Source organism: Podarcis bocagei, assembly GCF_964188305.1.
Source record: "Podarcis bocagei genome assembly, chromosome: 4".
Lineage (NCBI taxonomy): Eukaryota > Metazoa > Chordata > Lepidosauria > Squamata > Lacertidae > Podarcis > Podarcis bocagei.
The window spans coordinates 81,026,062-81,039,480 of NC_138128.1; the positions used below are offsets into that span (position 1 = coordinate 81,026,062).

The 13,419-nt window shown below is 41.6% G+C and overlaps 2 long non-coding RNA genes across 3 annotated transcripts; both read left to right on the forward strand.

Annotated features, from left to right (window-relative positions):
* Positions 1–373: 373 nt before the first annotated feature.
* On the forward strand, positions 374–3,790 carry LOC308586094. 2 transcript variants are annotated; one of them, XR_014007746.1, is made up of 3 exons: positions 374–1,072; positions 2,239–2,423; positions 3,156–3,790. It is a non-coding gene; the product is annotated as an uncharacterized lncRNA (long non-coding RNA). The 2 variants fall into 2 exon arrangements; XR_014007747.1 differs by lacking the exon at positions 374–1,072 and adding an exon at positions 1,092–2,084 and having other exon boundaries at positions 2,184–2,423.
* A 463-nt stretch (positions 3,791–4,253) lies between these two features.
* Positions 4,254–5,488, forward strand: LOC308585926. The gene is made up of 2 exons (XR_014007684.1): positions 4,254–4,302; positions 5,237–5,488. It is a non-coding gene; the product is annotated as an uncharacterized lncRNA (long non-coding RNA).
* The last annotated feature ends 7,931 nt before the right edge of the window (positions 5,489–13,419 follow it).

A 13,419-nucleotide genomic window follows, 5' to 3' on the forward strand; every position in this document is an offset into this window, starting at 1 on the left:
CTGCAATGTGAAAAGGCTTGTCAGCCTGGCGGCAAGTACAGTGGTACCTCTGGTTATGTACGTAATTCATTCCGGAGGTCCGTTCTTAACCTGAAACTGTTCTTAACCTGAAGCACCACTTTAGCTAATGGGGCCTCCTGCTGCTGCCGCTCCGCCAGAGCACGATTTCTGTTCTCATCCTGAAGCAAAGTTCTTAACTCGAAGTACTATTTCTGGGTTAGCGGAGTCTGTAACCTGAAGTGTATGTAACCTGAAGTGTATGTAACCTGAGGTACCACTGTATTCTCTCTCTTCTTCTTCTTCTTCTTCTTCTTCTTCTTCTTCTTCTTCTTCTTCTTCTTCTTCTTCTTCTTCTTCTTCTTCTTCTTCATCTGTCTTGGGAGACAATGGAGGAGTGTCCCTTTGGGGGGTGAAGTCAAACTGTTGGAAGGTTCTCTCCATCATTATAGTCGTCATCATCATCATCATCATTTTATTTATTTATACTCTACCTTTCAGGACAACTCCTTACAAGTAGCTTACAGCTTTCAAAACATATAACACCATGTAAAACAAAATACAAAACAGCACCGATACAATCTCTTCTTAAAACTTTCTCAGTCTCAGGTGATGACAAATGGGACTTCCTTCTTGCCTCCAACACACAATGCTTTTCCAGTGGTTCAGTGGTTCAGTGGTTCAGCTGTCAGTCACTGAATATTGAGACAGGCAAGAACTGACTGGTAAGCAATAAAAATTAAAATATGTGTACATGTGTGAACCTGGCAACCTGCCCCTTGAGGACCGTGGATCCATTAGATGATTTTTTTTTTAATACTGGTGCCAATGGCTTGAGGCACATGGGAGAGGTTGGGACCATAGTAAGGGCAAATTATTAAAAAAAACCCGTCCGGCCTCCCTCCAGCTATGGTTCTGATCAGACCCCCCCACTTACGGTACTTTAGATCAGCTTCCCTCAATTAAGGGTCTTTCAGATGTTGTGGAACGCCAGCTCTTATCAGCCCCTGTTAGCATGGCCAAAATGATCAGCGATTGTGGGAGTCATGGGACAACAACATCTAGAAGGTAACAGGTATGGGAATGCTATTCTGAAGAATAAATCACACAAATGCTAATAATCCCAAAGAGCACCATGTGTTGCGCAGCTCTGAATGTGAACGGACTCTAATGTTGGGGGAGTCTATCTGGAGCGGAACAAAGGAGCTGAGAGGTTGCTCCAATCTACCCAGTAGTCCTTGTGACACCTTGTGGCTGAAAAAAATACAGCTTGAGCATGGAGAATGGTTTTTCTTTTACACAACAGCCTCTCCTTTTAGTTGACTTAAAAAAGTAAATAAAAGAATGACTTATTCCCTTTGATTGCCTGGGGACTATCACTTGAAGTGCACGTTCCATTTTAAAGGTACATTTGCCGAGTCTGTCAGTTGTCCTGGCAGGTGTCAAAAGGTCAGGTATCCACGCTGATTCCTTTAGAAGCATCAAAGTAATCTTTGATACCATGGGGACAGCCAAGTGCATGATTCATAATTAATGCATTTTCTCAAGGAACTGAGCTGTTCCTGCTTATGAGCTGATTTCTGGGCTTGTATCACATTCAAAATCTTCTCCCTTTGGCTAATTAAACAACCAATGTCCTTTTAAACTGGGTGTGTTTTGTTTTTTTACTATGGGATAACACTCACCTTTTTGCCCTGCTCTTTCAAGGCAGATGTCTGCGCTTTAACGCTCCATGTCTCTCTGTGTGTGTGTGTGTGCCACAAGCTTCCCCCATGAAAATCCACTCTTTAAAGATGAATCGGAGCAAAGATAATTTCCCACGGATTGCTGTTTGCTCCAATTGAGTTTCAAAGAGCAGCTTTTCGTGAGGAAAGCTCCAGACTGCAGTGTTTCCCAAACTTGGGTCTCCAGCTGTTTTTGGACTACAACTCCCATCATCCAGCAAGACCACTGCTCAGGGATGATGGGAATTGTAGTCTGAAAGCAGGTGGAGATTCAGGTTTGGGAAACACTGCTCCAGAGCAAAACAGGATGCTGATACACAGAGCTTTAATTTGTGGACCATGCCTAGAAAGAGAGGAGGAAAGGTAAATGTGGATATGCTATGTATTTTTGTGTTTTTATATTGTAAACCCCCCTGTGTTCCTCAGATGAAATTTAATAATAATAATACACCAGACTGGCAGTTTAGTAAAAACACTTTATGTACCAGTTGGTCTTCATCTGCTGTTTCCTTTCCAGAGCTATGAGCCCTTTCTGCTATTCTCTTGACGCATGATCTTTTACATGCTCCTCCGCCACTCAAACTTGGCACCAAAGCTGTGGGAAACCTACACAAGTGTGTCTGACCTCGTACTCTTGTGGAAAGCTCATAAATGGATTCTGGTGCTATGATTAACATATGGAGGGCTGCCATAAATCAAACTGTATGTACTTAAGAAGGCTGGGCTAGTCTAATGGGAAACAATGTGCAGGAGCGATGAAAAAAATTAACCCAAGGCAGTGCAGATCAATGCAATCATATGATGCATCCCTTAATGTTCTGATCAGTGCCACTACGATAAGGATCACAGGAACTATCCAAATCTCTCTTAAAAAAACCACCATGGTCCCAAAGATATCTGACCGAAGCCTCTTGGGTTTTTAAAGGCTAATTGGCTGCAAAGATTGAATTGTTTTTGGCTGGTGAACATGCTCTCCATTGGGTGGAATAAACTCTGCTCTTTATAGGATATTTTCAGCTGAAAAGGTTTTTTTAATTTTTTTGCTGCTTCTCAGATATTTGCTGATGGTTTGAATATTTGCTAAAGGGTCACTGAATTTGATTAATGACTACGTTTAATTTTAAGATTCATTTTTTATGTTTATTTTAAGTTATTTTCATTAGTTTGCCAAATGAAATATAGATATGCGTTTTAAGCATGTTCTCTGTCTATTCCACTGCGGTATGCTAAATGCAGTCATTGGGTTGTAGCCAACCATGTCATCCCATTAGCACAATAACTTCAATCAATACAATTTTTCTGTATCACTATCTTCCAAGCTCAGAGCAACCAGCTGTTTATCATGGGAATGCCCTGACTTTAATATCTGCATGCTGCCTTAATTCTTGGCAATGCTGAATTAAACTGGTTACTAATTCTACATCTATATAATAGGTATCGCCCAACCCAGCCTCCTCATACTGTGAATGGTGGGACAACTTTGCACCCAGCAATGGATGAGGTACAGGCAACAGACATGTGTACAAATTTTGTTCAGCCAGTTCTGTGTGGAGGCACAGCTCTGCTTGTTAGAAAGCAGAGGCGGGGAAAATTATCACCTTCCAAACAATACAAATCCCATCATCCATGACTATTGGCCCTGTTGGGAGGGACGGATGGAATATGGAGTCCAACAACATCTGGAGGGCTACGGGTTCCCCATTCTTCCTCTAGACCAAACCTTCAGGGCTATTAGGTCCAGAGTGGCAAGGGATGGAGTCTATTTTGAACTTGCCTGCCTCGCTCACCCAAAACTAATAGTCAGGGGAGGGTGGAGGGACCTGGTGAGGCCTCCCTTGAGGGTGAGCAGCAGTGAGGAACCAGGATTTGCTGGGTCACCTCGTCTTGGGACTTAGATGCTGAGCACAATTCAGAGTGTTGGTGCTGACCTTTAAAGCCCTAAACAGCCTCAGCCCAGTATACCTGAAGGAGTGTCTCCACCCCCATCATTCAGCCCAGACACTGAGGTCCAGCTCTGAGGGCCTTCTGGCGGTTCCCTCACGGCAAGAAGTGAGGTTATAGGGAACGAGGCAGAGGGCCTTCTCAGCAGTGGCGCCCACCCTGTTAAACGCCCTCCCATCAGACGTCAAGGAAATAAACAACTATCTGACTTTTAGAAGACATCTGAAGGAAGCCCTGTTTAGTGAAGTTTTAAATGTTTGATGTTTTATTGTGTTTTTTTTAAAAAATAATTTTTATTGATTTTTCCATGTATACTTCTTCTGACAATATATCTTTAACAATTTTTCATATTTCAACCCTCCTCCCCTGGACTTCCCTCATACTCCCGTTTTGTTTTATATCCATATTGTTCACCCTGTGTATTGTTTCCCCAAAATTTCCTCAATACATATAGTCTTATTTTTTGTTGTATACAGTTGTGATTGTTTACTCAAACCCTGCCAATGAGTCCATTTCTTTACGTTGCCTCTTCATATATGTTGTAAATGGTTCCCATTCTCTTTTAAAGTCTTCGTTGTATTGTGTTTTTAATGTTCTGTTGGGAGCTGCCCAGAGTGCCTGGGGAAACCCAGCCAGATGGGTGGAGTATAAATAATAATTTATTATTATTATTATTATTATTATTATTATTATTATTATTATTATTAAGCATTGACACCTGCAGCCTCAGCCAGGTAGCTAGCTACCTGCACTGGTGGAGCTTTAGTTAAGTTAAGGCACTTGAATATTTTGTTGGACTTCTATACCCATTCACCTTGGAGTTAGGTCAATTGAAGACAGTAGGGCTTCCTTCTGAGCAGACATCTGCAGGACTGCACTGTGAATGTAGTTGTAATGTAGATGTGTAATGTAGATGTGCCCCTTGTCTAGATTTTTAAGTTTAGATCAGTGCTTGGGAAATAGGTCTGCAGGCAACTGAATGGACCTTCCCTGTTCAGAGGCAAACTACATGCAGAGGGGGACAGTTAACGTTGGAGGGTTGTGGTCTGCTGGATCAGGGTATTGGTCCATCTAGTCTAGCATCCTGTTCTCACAATGGCCAACCAGTTGCCTAATGGGAAGCTTAAAAGCAGAACCGGATCACAACAACACTCTCCCCTCTTGTGGCTCCCAGCCATTGGCATACAAACTCACCCAGTTTATACACAAACACACGTCCCCCATTGAGGAAGCTCACGTACTGAAGCCACTGTGCACAGCTGTTTCTTTGTCCCAAGGTACCTTTGGGAAAGTTCTGCTCAGCGACCTCCGCACCTGCACCATCCCCCTAAGAGTCATGTTTAGCCTACTAATAGTGTGTCAAGAAACAAACAGCCCTGTCTCGTCCAGCATCTGCTAAGGCTTGCTTGCCCCGCAGGGATCTCCTCAGTGTGGTTGTCAGAGGGACAGAGATCATTTTGTTCCCACCTGACGTGATCAGCCTTCAAGGTTACCAACAGATTATTTAAAGATGACTTGGCATGGCCCCTTTGGTTTATCATGTTGGTGACAGAATGTCATTTCCTTTACTGCAGGGCTGGAACACACCTTTGTCCCAGCATGTCACCATCTCTTCAGAAGCAGAGATGGGACCCTCAAGTTCTGAAATAGCTTCAGTCTGGAGATTGGCTAAAACTGGCTAATGCGAGTCTCTCTGCAGGTCTATTTTATTGTCAGAGAGCATCGTCTCTATTAATGAATGCCTTTTATGGTTGGCAAACAGCACCCATTTACAGTGAAAGATTTCCTGGTTCTCACCCCATTAATAAACACACATCTCTTTTTAATGTGTTTCCTTGTTCCCAGTCAATTCAAATAATACTTGTTTTACAGACGAAGACTAAAACCATGCTTCCCTACCCCCTGCTTCATAAAAGGAAACTTTTTTTAATATAAAGAAATTATTGATATAAACACATACAAAATATATTAAAAGGGATAAGTGAAACCAATGCAAATACATGCAGAAATAGAAAACAAACAAATGAAATGAAAACAAGGTGCAGAGGAAAATCTGAAAACAACTGACAATACAATATGACACAATACAATAAAAGGAAACTTGAAACATCAGGGAATGGAGCACGCAAGAGGGGAAAAGGCTAGGAAGAGAGGCTGTGACTGAGCATTTTCCTCTGAGTCACAGTCTGATCTGGGAAGCAAGGTTTTGAGGGAGCATTTTCTGTGTGAGATAGGCAAAATGATACGATATTGGGTAGTGATAAGGGCATAGGAACGCAAATTCTCATTCAGGTACAGGAGTCTGCACTCACAGAACAAACTTGTAGCTAAGTGTGCTCAGAGAATTGTGTTCAGCTGGGAATTGCTGTGGATCTTAACTGGGATCATTTCCCTTTCAGGGCTCCTTGTCTGATTTTTCTTCAGACTAAAAGTGATCCGTTGAAAGGCCCTCAAGCACACACAATTAACTAGCATGAAGGGTAGTCTGGTATTGTATAGCCGGGGAAAGGGAAGGCACAGCGGGGTGAAGTCCAAGGTTCAGTACTTGACACCTCCACTTTAAAGGAACAGGGAGCAGGTGAAGAATTGCCTGACACCCTGGAAAGCCACTAGCAGCTGGACTAGACAACCGCCCCCTCCTTTCTTTAACATGCTTTAGAGCCTGTGAAGGACGGATGGTAGCTGGAGGGGGGGGTGAAGGGGCAGTTGCTGGAGCTCAGTTGCTGTGCCGCTGAAGCTGTTGGCAAGACCAAAAACAAACAAAGTTCAGAAGTTTAAAACTAAAAAAAAAAAAAAGATAAATGAGAAAGGGTGGTGGTGGACAGAGACGAGCAAATCCCCCTGCCAAGAATTGTAAGCTCTTCCCCATCAACCACACTGGTTCCAATTCTGAACCGTTTTATCACACCCCTTTTATATGCTGGTTTCAGTCTAAATGCCCCAGCCTTAAATTCCACCAAAGTGGAATGAAATGAGACCAGCCAGTTAGCTAGATGAACAGATCTGGTCTAAAACAGCTTCCTAAAGGCAGGATATAAATTCTCTTTTACATAATTGCTCAAATAGCTTTATCAATAAGTTCATTGGGTCAATCTCTCTTTTGCTTTTTTTTTTTTTTTAATTTTTTTTTTTTAAAGATTTTTTATTGCGTTTCTTTTCATAGATTTACAAATTTGTTTACATGGCAAGATACAAGAAACATTTTTTATATATATATATAAGAAAAAATAAAAACAAGAAAAAATGTTATGAAACTTTCCTTAACATCCTTCAGCATTTCACTTTTGGACCTCCTCACATCCTCTCAGCATTGCGTTCATTATTCTAACCAGTTCAGCAATTTGTTATCTTGTTTCCCATCTTATTGTACCTTTAAATATATTATGTTACCAATTTCAAAAAATTGTAATTTAGTTTTGACATTGTTAATAAACATAATAATTTGTTTCAAATATTTCTCGTTTTTTCTATCAATACTTACTTTATCATTTCTTAAAATAAATTACGGAAACATAGCATTTCTTAATCGTGCGCTATCTTAACATTCAAACAACTTATAATGTTTTTGCAAATAGTCCTTAAATTTTTTCCAGTCCTCCTCCATAGTTTCTTCGCTCAGATCTCGGATTCTGCCAGTCATTTCTGCCAACTCCATGTAGTCCATCAACTGCGTCTGCCAGTCCTCCAGTGTGGGTAAATCTGGTGTTTTCCAGAACTTAGCGATGAGAATCCTAGCTGCTGTGGTTGCATACATAAACAAGGTTCTATCCTTCTTTGGCACCTTCCGGTCCACCATGCCCAAGAGAAAGGCCTCTGGTTTCTTAGAGAAGGTATATCTAAATACCTTTTTCAGCTCATTATGTATGATTTCCCAAAAGGCCTTTACTTTCGGGCAGGTCCACCAGAGGTGAAAGAATGTCCCTTCTGCCTCCTTGCATTTCCAACACTTATTATCAGAAAGATGATATATTTTAGCCAACTTGACTGGAGTCATGTACCACCGGTATACCATTTTCATAATGTTCTCTTTCAAGGCACTACATGCCGTGAATTTCATACCGGTGTTCCATAACCTTTCCCAGTCTTCAGACATAATGTTGTGTCCCACATCCTGTGCCCATTTTATCATAGCAGATTTAACTGTCTCATCCTGTGTGTTCCATTTAAGCAGCAGGTCATACATTCTCGAAAGTACCTTAATCTTTGGTTCTAGCAACTCCGTCTCCAGTTTCGATTTTTCCAACTGGAAACCCACTTTTCTGTCCATTTTGAATACCTCTTGAATTTGAGCATAATGTAGCCAGTCTCGCACCTTACCTTTTAATTTGTCCTGGCTTTGGAGCTTCCAATTATCTCCAACTCTTTCAATCAGTTCCCAATACTTTGGCCAGTAGGCCTCCATATTGGGCTTTTTTTTTGAAATCTTGGCTTCCACAGGTGATAGCCACCTCGGGGTCTTGCTTTCTAATAAGTCCTTGTACTTCGTCCAGACGGCAAAAATTGATTTTCTGACAATATGGTTTTTGAACAATTTATGAACCTTCGCCTTGTCATACCACAAGTATGCATGCCAACCATACACATTGTCAAACCCTTCCAGGTCTAGGACATCGGTGTTTTCCAACAGGAACCAATCCTTCAACCAGCAGAAGGCTGCAGCTTCATAGTACAACCTTAGGTCCGGCAGGGCAAACCCCCCTCTTTCTTTTGAGTCGGTTAGTATTTTAAATTTTATTCGGGGCTTTTTGCCCTGCCAGACAAACTTAGAAATATCCTTCTGCCATTTTCCAAAACATTCCATTCTGTCCACGACCTGAAGGGTTTGAAATAAGAACAGCATTTTTGGCAAAACACACATCTTTATAGCTGCAATTCGGCCTGACAAGGTAAGTTTCAATCTTGACCAAATATCCAGATCTTTTTTAATTTCCAACCAACATTTTTCATAGTTATCTTTAAAAAGATTTAAATTTTTGGTGGACAAATATACCCCCAGGTATTTCACTTTCTTAACCACACTTAGCTCTGTCTCTTTCTGATACCCCTCTATCTCTGTAGATGTCAAATTTTTGACCAAAACCTTAGTTTTTTGTTTATTTAACTTGAATCCCGCCACCCGACCAAACTCCAGGATAAGTTCCAAAACTCTTTTTGTGCTAGATACTGGCTCCTGTACTGTCAAGACTAGGTCATCTGCAAAGGCTTTCAGTTTGTATTGTTTCGCTCCGACCTCTATACCTTGCACCAACTGGTCCTCCCTAATCATATTCAGCAATACCTCCAGAACAGAGATAAATAGCAGAGGGGATAAAGGGCACCCCTGTCGTGTCCCTTTTTCAATTAGGAGTTCATCCGACACCACATTGTTCACTATCAACTTGGCTTTTTGCTCTGAATAAATTGCTTCTAGTCCATTTTCAAACCCCCGTCCCACTCCCATCCCCTTCAAGTTTTTCTTCATAAACATCCAAGAAATGTTGTCAAATGCTTTCTCCGCATCAATAAAGATTAAAGCAGCCCTTGTGTTTCTAATTCTCAACAATTCCAATATATCAATAATGTTCCTGGTGTTATCAGACATGTGTCTACCAGGGAGAAAGCCTGCTTGGTCCTTGTGAATTACTTCGTTTAAAACGTTTTTAAGTCTACTTGCTAAAATGTCTGCAAATATTTTGTAATCCACATTCAGGAGTGAGATGGGACGGTAGTTCTTAAGCTGAGTCTTTTCCTTCTCTGACTTAGGAATCAATGTGATGAATGCTTCTTTCCACGTTTCCGGTGCCCTTCTCCCCTCCATAATCTGGTTGCAAACCTCCAGCAACGGTTGTATCAAACAATCCTTCAGAGTCTTATAATATTTGGAGGTGAGACCATCTGGGCCTGGAGATTTGCCAAGTTGCATATTTTGTATGGCACCTTCAATTTCCTGTTGAGTTATTTTACTGTTGAGAATTGATCTTTTATCTTGACTTATTTTGGATAGTCCATTTGTCCTCAAAAATTGGTCTATTTCCGATTCTTTCTGAGGCCCCTGTGCATAAAGTTCTTTGAAATATCTGTGGAAGCACTTTCTTATTTCTTCTGGTTTCTGAACTATTTTTCCTTGAATCTCCAAGTTTGTGACCGTGTTTAGCTTTTGTCTTTTTTTCAATTGCCAAGCTAGCAACTTTCCACATTTATTTGCTGATTCAAACGATCTCTGCTTCATTTGTTTGATTTTCCACTCAATCTCTTGGTTAATCAATTTCGAATATTGTGCTTGATGGAATTTGATCTCTCTTAGCACCTCTTTTGACTTCGGATTAGTTCTCAGCTTTTTCTCTCCTTCACTTATTTTCTCTAGAATTTTTTCCTTTTTTCCATTCCAAAATTTTCTCTTTATTGTATTCTGTTGTATCAGAAACCCTCTCATTACAGCTTTACTAGCGTCCCAGATTATTCTTTTCTCCACCGTAGTATTCAAATTTATTTCAAAGTAGTCCTTTAGCGTTTTTTGGGCCTTCTTAACAATCTCTTGATCTCTTAGCAAGGTGTCATTCATTCTCCATCTGAAGGATCCAGTTGGGAAAAGTCTCAATTCCATTTTTAAGGCATTATGGTCGGAGCAGGTTTTTGGGCAGATTTCCACTTTTCTCGTTTTCGGAGCCAGCCCTCTAGATATCCAAATTTGGTCGATTCGTGTCCATGACAAGTGGGCCTCAGAAAAGAAAGTTCCTTCTTTACCCAAGGGGTTCCTTGTCCTCCAAATGTCAATCAAGTCCATATTGTCTGTCATTTCAAAGAAAGTTTTAGGGAGTCTGCCGTCTGTTGTTAAGTTTTGATTTTGAGATTTGTCCATATTTGTAGACACCACCCCATTCATGTCTCCCATCACAATAATATTTGCATAGTCCAGATAGTCCATCATTGTCTCATGCAGCTTCTTGTAGAATTCTGATTTTCCATCATTTGGCGCGTAGATTCCTAATATCAAAATCTTTTCCCCTTGTGTTTGGATTTCAATTGCGAGAATTCTTCCATGATCATCTTTAAATAGAAATTTTGGCGACAGGTTCTCCTTTGCATAAATTACAACACCTCTTTTTTTAACTTTGTCTGATGAGATAAATTCTTGGCCAAGTCTTTTATTGATTAATACTTTCCTGTGGAGCCTAGTCACATGTGTTTCTTGCAAACATATTACATCCAATTGTTCTTTTTTTAGGATATGAAATATCCTTCTCCTTTTTTCCGGAGAATTCCCGCCATTTATGTTCCAACTAAGTAGCTGCAGAGACATCCTGTTCTAATTAAGATGTTCTTAAGATGGGGTGTCTTTCTTTTGTTCAGATCCCGAAGGTATAGGCGTTGGCCCACTTCCGGGCGGTGCTGGTGCTGGTAAAACTGGAAGCCAATCCGCTCCTTTTTGGAGATCTTCTCCGTGGTCGTGAAGGAACCTTTGGTTATCTTCAGGTGTTCTTATTTTAACCTTCCTTTCTTTGTAGGTGAAGGATAATCCCTGTGGAAACTCCCACCTATAGGGAATTGCGTTGTGTCTCAGCAATTTTGCTAATTCTGTATAGGTGGCTCTAAGGTCCAGCAGCTGCCTCGGAATATCTCTGTAAATTTCCACTCTTTTGTCTTGTATTTCAATTGCTTTTTTGAAGTGAAGGCCTAGGATCTTGTCTCTCTCTTCCTTTGTTCTTAAAATTATCAAACAGTCTCTGGATCTGTCTTTCCTTACCAGTCTTCCCAATCTGTATGCCGAGACAATCCTAAAATCCGTGTCTTCCTTTAAACCCCAGAACTTCGAGAATTCCTGTGTTAAGTATCCAATCAAGTCTCCTTGCTCGAGTTCTGGAATACCTCTCAATTTGATGTTGCTCTCACGATTTTTCAGTTCCACCATTGACAGATAGACTTGTTGTTCACCCACCTGTTTGTGCAGGGGCCTAACTTCTCCTTTTATTTCTTCAACCTCTTTTTGTAGGACTCCCACTTTCTGGATTGCTTCTCCAGCTAATTCTCGATTTTCCGCTGTTGCTCCTTGCAATTTCTCTATGGCTTGCGTGTGCTGGGAAACTTGGTCAGTCAGTTTTTGGATCGAGGAAGTTGCTTTATCTATCTTCACAGACTGATCGTCCACCTTCTGATTTAAACTTGATAGTTGCTCCAATATTTGTTTTAATAGTGTGTCTGACCCACCTGCTGCCATATCTTCCTCAGTGGACTTCTCAGTTATTTCCCCTTGTTCTCTATGAGACACCAGTACAGCTGGAACCGACGATCGGCGTCCTTGGGTCAATGTTGTTTGTACAAATTGTGCTGGTCTTCTTTCCTTTTCCTTTTCTTTTTCCTTAGCCTCTTTAGATTCCTTTGCTTTAGACGCTCTTGTTCTCCCTGCACCACTCATTACACATCTGTCAATGTTCAAGGTCAAATTGTCTATTGTTCCATGGGAAAGACGAATTCAGGAGTAGACAGCCAGTGAGATGGAATTCAAAACAAAAGTCAGTTCCCAGGATTTTATAATCCGAAAGCCCTGTAGGGGGAGTGCCACCCGGTTTCAAAGACAAAGAAGGAAGTAATCCGCCATTAAAGTTCCAAATTGTTTCAGAACAGTAAATTCGTTAATCCAAAAGTCCCTTCATAAATTCAAGATCTCCCAAAGCACCTTTTATAAATCGACAGAGTTTCACGAAAGGTGCTTGTAACAGTATCCCAATCAGACTTTTCTGCTCAAATGTAACAATTACTTTCTAGCACAGTTTGCAACTGTTTCCGCAGTTTGACACAGTCTCTCTCTCTGGCAGCCCGACAATCTGGCTCTTTAAAAATACAGCCCAAAGAAGAAAAAAGATAGGAGGAAAGTCACCATCTGCTGCTTCTTTTAGTCAATGTCCATTTCCACCTTCAGCTCAATAAAATAGGCAGATTTTATAGCACGAAAAAGTTTAAACTTCCCAAAGTCCCGTTTCAAATGCTTCCGTTTCTAAAAGCTTTGCTTTGATCTTGTCAGCAATGTCGGAAGACGGACTTCCCTTTTCTCGTCTCCCGCTTTCAGCCAAATTAGCCGAATTTCTTTTGCCAAATTTTAATCCCCTTTACTCACGGGTATGTTGCTTGCAGTTTAGCGTTGATTTTAGGAAGAAGGATCAGCGCTCATCTGTAACAGCCGCGCGGCTTCGCTTCCGCGGAAAGAGCGATGAACTCACAGCACCGCTACCCCTCCTTCACTCCGGGTCTCCTTACGGGGTCCCTTCTGTGCTTTCAGAGCAGCTTCTGGTGCCCGCCGAGTCCCACGGCCACGGGCTCACTCTACCCGTGGTTTATCTTAATGGGTCGTCGCTATGCCGCAGCGAACGACCCTTTTCCGCGGAGCCCCTCTTCAGAGCCCGAAGAGGACCGCCATTACAGTTTCGCGCCGCCCCCGGAAGTCCAATCTCTCTTTTGCTGAATAGGCAAAGCAGAGGATGCTACAGGCTGAGCAAGTTCCCCAGTTTTATTTCCCAGCCAGTGTGGTTATTTGTGAATGGAGGAAATAAAGGCCATTTAGTTATCAGTCAAAACAGACTTGGCTGTCCCTGAACTTTGCATAGAAAAGGGAATGCCATTGACAATGTGGGACGATCCCCTGCTCTGACTCCCAGGCAAGCACAAGAGCAGAGAGATACAGTGGTACCTTGGGTTAAGAACTTAATTCGTTCTGGAGGTCTGTTCTTAACCTGAAACTGTTCTTAACCTGAGGTGCCACTTTAGCTAATGGGGCCACCTGCTG